At 38.9% G+C, this 9,231-nt stretch overlaps 1 long non-coding RNA gene across 1 annotated transcript; it reads left to right on the forward strand.

Moving 5' to 3' along the window:
• Positions 1 to 2,655: 2,655 nt before the first annotated feature.
• On the forward strand, positions 2,656 to 8,989 carry LOC308193766. The gene is made up of 3 exons (XR_013949908.1): positions 2,656 to 3,599; positions 4,867 to 5,799; positions 7,509 to 8,989. It is a non-coding gene; the product is annotated as an uncharacterized lncRNA (long non-coding RNA).
• The last annotated feature ends 242 nt before the right edge of the window (positions 8,990 to 9,231 follow it).

A 9,231-nucleotide genomic window follows, 5' to 3' on the forward strand; every position in this document is an offset into this window, starting at 1 on the left:
TATTTTCCAATATCTTGTCGTTTTTTTTTCAATTTAATCAATTCTCTTTAAAAAAAAAAAAAAGATAAAATATTGATGCATTGTAAAAGAACAAAAAAATGTATCTTCCCAAACTTCAAAACAAGAAATATATGATGTTACAGTGTAATAGCTCATATAAGTGAGACAGACAAGAAAAAAGACATTATTAAGTTTGGAAAGCCCCAAAATTGACCTATTCATTTCTCAGAGATGTTTGCAAAACACATACACTCATATTCTATAGATATATATGCTGTTTCTTAAAAGATAAATGCTTCAATAGCCTCTGCTATATAAAAGTCTTCATGTTAAGCCCTTAAACAAGTGACTTGCCATCCCTGAATCACAAGCCTTCTCTAAAAAGGAAGACAGAAGAGCATAAGGGGAAGGGAACGTGTCAGATCCAGCCACAGCTAGTGAAGAAGAACCTGCTCTCCCTTTTGGCAGTCATCAGGCAAAGTCCTTCCCCAAGAAATGGCGCTGGGTGTTTGGCAAGGTGGAATGGGTTGGTACAGTTTCTGATATGGTGTGTATGGATAATCTGGGCTCATTTGTCACCTAGATCGGAATTACTATGTCACTGCTAGTACTTCATACCAAAACTAACAGCGACTGCAAAGGCTAATTCTCTGCATATTTTTCAAACACCTGTATCTAAAAAATTCACTTGCATTCTGGTGAGTTTCCTTCAATGGTTTATAAACTGTAAAATGTACAGTTAAGGGAGACCATACCTCGTTCTTTTAGGAAAACATATAGCAATCAAGTACTTCTAGCTGTTCGTGTGTTAAAATAAAGGCCATTTAAATATAAAATTATCTTCTTCAGAAAATCTGTAAGAAAGGGAATGCCTCAAACACTCTAAAACGGTTTAATATTTACAAAAATGGTGATTAAACTTTGTATTTAATATTAAAAAATAAAACCAGTTTAAAAAATCCAATTCCTGCTGACTTTGCTTTCCATAAATACTTCTTTGGTACCAGATTTCACTCTCTCTAGAGCACAACAGCTGGGTGGTCCCTGTGACATCTATCTCCAGTCTGGGAGGCCATGAAACTACAATATCAGCACGTGGGCCTGGTCTAAAGTGGAATCTTTTGGAATCCAAATCTTCTAACAGAGAACAACATCTGAGGGATCAATCTGAAATTAGCTTAGGTATTCACTGAGAACTCATTTTTTTCATAAAGGGCGGGGGGGGGGGGGGGCGGAATTTTATAAAGGAAATCAAATGTGGGCAAGCTTCCATTAATTCTTGTTGAATTATATGCTATAAACAAAAAGAATCACTCTGGGCCTCTTCTGTTACTTGGCACTTTGGCTACCTTTTCAAGCAAACATTTCAATCACTGAAATTCTCATATTTTTATTAAATTAAAAACTAGAAAAAATAAATGCATCACAGCACATTTTAGCACACTGTCTAACATATGTGCTCAAGGATCTAATACTCCAATTATTGTATTTCCTTGACATCCATCACTACGGCATCCTAGCAATTCCTAAGCAACCTGTTCCCCCTTTGTCTTTGCTGATGTTCCCATTTCTGCAGGAAAACTGAGGCAAAGCAAAAAGCAGCTGGCTCAGTCCAGAGGCCATACTAAATACATACATGGCAAGCCAAATATAAGGCATGTATTCAGAAGATGCAACTCTTACATACTAGCAACAACAAAACACTAATGCAGTTAATGTGCAACAGCAGCAGTGAAGATATGGTGGAACTAGGTTGATATGCATGAAGAAACCCACCAGAGACTGCAGGCACACCAGTACATTGATGCTTTGCGATTTATATGTATTCATACCTTTTATCTGCTGTCCTACCTCAGTATCATGCCCACAAGATCACTTCTGCATTCAGTCCTATTTAGTGTGCCCTAGTTCCTATTCAGTCCCATTTCAGTGAAAGCTCAGCTCCACAGAATGCTGACCCTTCCTGTCCCCACTTCATCAAAGCACTGACCTGTGAGGACACAAGTGGTCCTGTGAGCTTTGAGGTCCAGCATTGGCTCAAATACTTCATTGGATTGGAGTCAGCATGTTTAGCATGTAGCAGACTTGACTTCTTGGGGCTTTGAGACTGTTATGCCTGAGAGCAATCTATTCCATGAATGCGCCTGTAAGTTTTAGTAAAGATAACATACTAATGAAGGTATCATTTTTTGCTTTTACTCATTAATGAAAGCATTCATTAGTCCATCATGGATCTTCCCACCCATGTGGGAACATTCAGTAAGTACAAAGCCAGTTAGCCTATGCCACCACTGTTTGGTTTTTTTGTTTGTTTGTTAGTTTGTTTTTTTTTAACCTCTGCTGTAATTAGGATAAGGTGTGGAAACTCCATCAGCATTTCATCATTACCTGAACCTGTAAGGCTGGAAAACATGAAAAAAAAAAAAAAAAAACCGCCTAATAACTCACCATATTCCCTGAGCTTGCTGTTATTACAAAATAACTGCACATTTTGTTGTATTTCATTACTTAAATAAAAGCATTGATACTAATGTCCTAACCTTTTTAACCTAAAGGACATTTTCTTTGTTGTGTTGTAATGCTCTAAATTGTGTGCAATTATCCCAGCTTACTTAGAAAGACTTACTAAGGAATGAATAGGAACAATTAGCATAACAACAGAAACATTAGCCCATGTAAAAGAGAAAGCTCTTGCTTGCAAGCACCTGTTTGTAGTTTGTCTAAGATAAGCTTCCTGCATTCTTTGTTTAGCAACCAAGCAGCAGAAGGCAGGGGGTGCTGGCACTCTGTAGGGCAATCCGCTGTGACACATCAGAGATGAGCAGTAATATGTAAATAATAAGTAATAACAATTACAATAAGTAAATAACAATACGATGGAGCCCTGGTAGAGGTTGCCCAGAGGCTGTGGGGTCTTCTCCTTGGAGAGCTTCAGAAGCTACCTAGACATGGTTCTGCTCAACAAATCAAGCTGTCCCAGACCTTAATTGAAGAGACTTCATCTGTTTAAACAAGGACACTGTGGGAACAGAAATACTATCGGTTTCGGTGAAAATAGTCATCTTGTTTATTCAGCAGTCCTATTCCTCAGCTCCCTGCATCCAAGATTCCCTACAACTTCCTTCCACCTTCTCACCCAGGCTTCCGAGTGGCCTGAAATGCACACAAGGAACAAATAGCAGTAGTATCCTGGCAGTGCTGTGTGGTTGGTTTGACTAGGAAGACAGCATGAACTATTCTGATGACAACTGAGGAAAAGTTAGTAGTTATGCTTGTAGTTATGCTTGTCCTGCACGTGAGACAAGACAATGCGCCCAGGTCCCTAATCCTTATCTGCACAGGCAGTAGTAGGCCCTCACATGTGGAGAAGGAGGAGTGACACCATTCATGACTTCAAGAGGCAATATGAAAGAATGTACATTCATTTTTAGTCTGTTGGGACTAGAAACAAGAGACATAAGGTAAATCTACATCTAAAGAAACTTTGTACTCATTCATTTCTGAGATCAGAAACAAGAGCAAGCACTGCAGAAGCACTCAGAGCAAGCCTACTAGCATCCCTGCAGTTTTCCATGAAGCAAAGATGGAGCAATAAAAAGGTAAGATGTGGTGATCCTTCCCCCACAAGTATTCTGTTCTTCACTTTTCATTTCTGGAGTGAATAAAATCTGCTGATCATAATTCTTAAATATCTTGATCAAAGGTTCCCAGCTATTGCTAAGACAATAGCAGCCTGTTATAGGTCCCATTAGAGGACTTAACTGTAACATTTCATTGTGCATCTCATCGCTTTTAATTTTGACAGTTCTGTAGTTCAGACCCTGACCAAGTGGCAACATGTAGCAGCACACTAAAGATTCACAGAAATATTTAACTCAGTGCCAGCAAGACTTTAAGAAATACCTTGAATCTGGGGTACATTAGCAATTCATTCTGTTGTGCTTCATTTTCAACCGGTTTAATGAAAAATTAGTATATTTAAGTCGCATTTAGATTAGTTATTTAAGCTACAATGAAAAAATCGTGTTTATAAGACATGCACAATCTTCTTTCTTTTTGAGAAATATTCCTAGAGTTCTTTTATTTGATATTCAATTCATTTATACAGTTATAATCAAAACCTACTTCATTTACAATTCCTGCTTGATATCTAATCTATTCAACACAATAGCAAGTTATAGATGTGCAGTTTCATATCTGAAAGATAAAACAAATGTTAGTCACCTAAAAACATCTAATATATATAAAAAAAAAACTATAAAAGCATAATGATGTTATCTTCTTCATACTATATATATGCAGACATTCTGTAGACCTTCCAGCCAGGAATAATAAGAGATCATCAGAAGATGTGGGCAAGAAACCAGTAGACTTTAGCCTAAAAGTGCAAACCAAAAAACTCATGTGGAATAGTTCGGTCACACTTACACCACTCCAGAGAATTACATCCTTTCTTCAGTTCTTAGACCTCCAACATTGGCTGAAATCACCCCAATGACTGTAAAAGATTCTTTCACATTGTTTTATTTGATTATGACATCTTTAATATATTCTAATTAAACCTGGAGGTGAAATTACCATAATACAGTAATTTCTTTGGATTTTCTCTTAGCTGGGTGCAAATGAAACAATGGCAGCAGAGATGGAAATTAGTTTGAAAGTTCCCTTATGCTTTCAAGGTCTAAATTCCTGCCCTTAAATTTGAAATTCAAATATTTTCATGACACTTGTTCACAGTGACTTTGCAGCTGAATGAGTTTTGAAGCTACATTCCATAAGAAAAAGGACTTTATATTTTTAAGTCTCAAGCATATTGTAAACTGACTACTCCAGAGTGACCACATTTTGTATTTCACCTCCCAACAGAATCAACGAGTGATGACGATGTACAGAAGAGACAGGCAAGATCCTCACTTTCAGCTGAGGGGTACTTTACTGACACAATAAGCAGGAGACACAAGAAGACATCACAATAAATGGAAAAAGAAAGACCAAAACCAAATCGCTATCAAATCATGTGAAAAGAACAACAAAAAAGTATTAAATACTAACTAGAAGAGAGCAGGGACAATATTAGACTTCATGTGAAGGATAATACTTTAAATGAAACAGTCACTGCAGTTACAGGACTTAAGAAATTAAACTTACACTAAAACAAAAGTATTCTTTTCAATCATTAGCAAAATCTGGGGGGGAAACCTGCCAGGGAGATGGAGGGAGCAGTATACAAGTGAGATGGAAAAGAAGCGCTCACAGAAGATAAGTCCAGAACAGAGGAATTAAATGAATTTCTGTCCACAACACAGAAACCATAGACTTTGGTAAATTAATAAAAGAAAATTTAAATGATTCCAAGACCTACCCGAATTTATGCAAGAGGGAATTCAAAAATGGAATTGCAGGGTGACCGCATGTGGCACACAGTCTATTATTCAAATCAAAGGTGGTGCCAAGGAAAGAGAAGATGGCAAATTCAACATTAGTGTGCAGGAAAGGGTCCAGAGTTGGTCCATGAGGCTGGTAAGACTCAGTCCTGCACCTAAGATAAGGATGACGGATTCAGCTGAGACCAGAATAAAGAAAAGCAAAAAAATTTGCTTTTATGATGCTGCAAGCTTGAAGACATAAGACCAAAGACCAAGTCTCTTTCTCATAAAGCACAGAGCCTAGCACAGGCAGGAACAAAGAGGGAAAGTGACATGCAGAACAGGGAAAGGCAGGCAAGGTACCCGTGCTGGCGTCACTGGCACAGAAGTGGCACCATGTGTGGCAGGATGAGACTCTCAACAAGCTCCTGAGGTGAGAGGCAGTTGTATGCCCCTATCTTTTTCCAGGCTGTACCAGGAAACATCTTCTTTGCTTTTACAAGGCAGCATTTTAGAGGTGGGGTGGCAATTTGCAGTAAGTGCCATTTCATTGTTATGTTATACTAATGTTATACTAATAATATATCTCAAGTGGAATCTCAGCAACATTACAACTGTACCTGCAGAGCTTTTCTCTGCATGTGTGTTCAAGCTGATGCCAGGACCCGCAGAGATCTGGGACACCTCAGTATTTTAGAGCCAATGCTCCTCCCAGTCTGATCAGTCCAGCACACTCAGCCCAGGATAAAACCCGCAATCCTTTCCCCTCCTTCAGCTTCTTCGTCTTGCATTCTGCATGAAGTCATGTTCCAGTAGGGCAAAAGCACAGGGATGGTTCATATCCCTTCCTTTCCTTCAGGAAGAAAGACTATGTGCTGGGGACATTCGCAGAAACTCAGATAGCACTCGGTCCACCTGGCATAATGGTATCAGCATCTTTGCATTAATTACACAGAAGCAGCATCATTTGTTAAAGTGGTGTGAATGTATGACACCAGTGTATCAGGTCCACTTTAAAATACATATGAGTAGGCAGAGATAAAGGACAAAAAAAAGAAGGAGAAATCTTGAGAGTGAAAGAGAGAGGCACTATTAAGCACTTTGTACTTATCTTGCTAAGGAAGAGCTTTGTTCCAGGGGGAAAAAAAACCTTACTCTTTGAAGCTATCCAAACAGTAAACAGACCATTCTTTAAACTGTGGCGTATCTACAGCAATGCGTACATCAGAGGACTGGCATGAGGAAAGCATTTTTCTCATAGATAAAACAGCAGAAAAGGTTTCTTGCACTGGTGATAATTTGGATCTTGTGTTTTAGTTAGATTTTCAGAGCAAATCCAGAAAAAGTCTAATAAGCCCTTAAAGAAAAAATATATCAAGAAGTGTTGAAGTATGTTGATTTATTGCTTCTTGCAACATGTTCTTGTCCTCCCAGGATAGGAAAAGAAAAGGTTTCAAAGGCTTCTCATCATATTTGTACTGTCTGTTGTAAGGGACATTGGGAGTCTTGTGCATTGAGTTTGCCTGGACAATTGTTTTGGTGTTACAGGTCCAAAATGAGGAAGGCTTCTACAGCCCACCTGATGCGCACAGATGTCTGAGCTCTCAGTGTGCAACTGTTGAGCTGGCAAGCAGCATGAGGAAGAAGAGAAAAAAATCATTTCCTTCCCTAAAAATCCTTAATAATTTTCATTGAACTTTGTTTTCTCTCTGAGCTCTCCTGTCCCACCTACCTCCCCTTCAGGCTCACACATCCTAGGGATGCCAGAGCTCTGAATTGAAGAGCACAGTGTTTTGCTCTCACAAACTAAATGCAGACATCAGGAAGGTCTTGTCTCTAGCCACAGGCAACTTACATGTTTACAAGTTACCTTTTTTGCAGCTGTGCCCACATGTCCGTTTCATGTTCAAGAGTAGTGTCTGAGCCACTGCCAGTCATCTTCTGAGATCCAGCACCCAGAGAACCTTTGCAAGATCTATAAAAAGGTGATTTCACCCCTTAAGTTTTCAATAGAGTGTTTTCTTTTCAACCACACTGTTTAGCTCCTTCTTGTTCCTCTTTATAATAAGGGTATAGATGGTTCTTTATATATATAGGTTATGTATTTGGTTCACCATTTTGCATTTGCTATTTTCCCAGCAGCTTCTTTCCTCTGGAAACATCTCTAACATATCTGCAGAGAGGCAAAGCTTTGCACCCAGGGCTTTTCAAAGCATGTCCTAGCACAGTCTGAAGCTCCTTTGGATTGGATCTCACAGTTCAGCACATTCACAGCCCATGCAAAGACCACAGCAGGACAGGCAGATGAGACAACGAAACCCCCAGATAACCAAAGGAAGCAACCAAAAGCCAGCCAGTATGAAATGCATTAAAGAGGAGAATCATCTAACATCCAGCCTCATCCAGAGCTACAGGAAACACATCCACAGGGCAGAATACAGGTTCAATGCCTTCTTTCACTTATGGGAATTCAAGTGCCTGGCTCTGCATCTGCTCTGCCACCTGACAGAGGCAAAGGCAGATATGAGACTCAAGAGGGCAGACCAAGACGAGTAAAGGGTAAGGTGACTACAGTCCAGTACTGGAACATCTCCTCAAACATAAGGAGCTCAGCAGAGCTCCTTCCCATGAAGAAGTGCAAAGACTTAATTTTCCTCTCTGCACGGATCTTAAAACCTCTTTCCAGCCTTCAGTTGGGTGCAAATAGTGGATTTTGCTGACAATACTTCATAATCTGGGGAGACATTCAAAAATATAATGTATATTACAGAGCAATGCCATCCCAGTCATGCAAGTTTCTGCAGAACAGGAACCTGCCACATTAAATGATTTCTTCTACTTTTGCAATTTAAATGGAGAAATCAGCATTACATCCCTGGCAAGCAATGAAAGTGAAAATAGACACTGTAAAAACATCATGAATTCCGCTTCTGGTGCAGCAGCTACCCGTTGATAAAAGGTGGCATGTGTCTCTCTCCTTCACAGGCTCACTAGTAAATAATCATCAATTTACACATTCTAGCACAATACCTCTGCCTACAAATTGCTTCTTCAAAGATTTCCTTTTCCCCTAGAAGCACCACTTCTAAGTGTGTTGAAATTACATCTTATTCTTTTCTTTGAAAGATCTCTTACTGCACAGCCAAATAAAGAGAGACCATTTGCATAATTCTTCTTTTTAAATGACTTCAGGTTGATACAGGTTCTTTAGTGAATTGTTATTCAGCAGGACATGGTCAGATGCAGATAAAGCGCTATAGAAGGTGGAAGTTAACATCCTCAAATCTGATCAAATAACATTTCAGTTTTAAACTGATACTGTAAATCACAAGGAATTACAAAGCTGTAGCTTGATTCAGTCGTTGAAACAGACTTAATATTGAAGCAGCCTTTCATTCAACAAAAGATTCTGCTCTGAGCCATTCTCAGGCTTGTAGCAAGCACAAATTATAATTTTAGCAGACTCTTGCAGCCAGCCAGACTGTCTCCTTGAGTGGGCCTGCTCTCTATGTGCGTACAATAATCGCATTTAATATATGTAATTTTATAGAATAAAAAATGTGTTACATGCATAAAATAATAATTATAAATTAGCTACATTGTAAGGCTCTTTTCAGCTTTTCTGATTACATCAAACATTCTGATAACTTCAGGAATCAAGATGCTCTCACTTTATTTTTAAAATCTATTAATCCCTTGTTTTCACTGTAAATATTCAAAGACACTACCAGAATTTACCTGAGGTTTTACAAAACTTGTGCAAAGGCTTGATTCTGAGCATCAAGAAAGCTGAAGGCACCCACAACCTCACATGGCTTAGGCCATCTCTTGAAAAAAACATGTATTCATGCTCACAGGAATATAA

The sequence above is a fragment of the Anser brachyrhynchus genome, assembly GCF_964034855.1.
Source record: "Anser brachyrhynchus genome assembly, chromosome: 4".
NCBI classification, from domain to species: Eukaryota; Metazoa; Chordata; class Aves; order Anseriformes; family Anatidae; genus Anser; species Anser brachyrhynchus.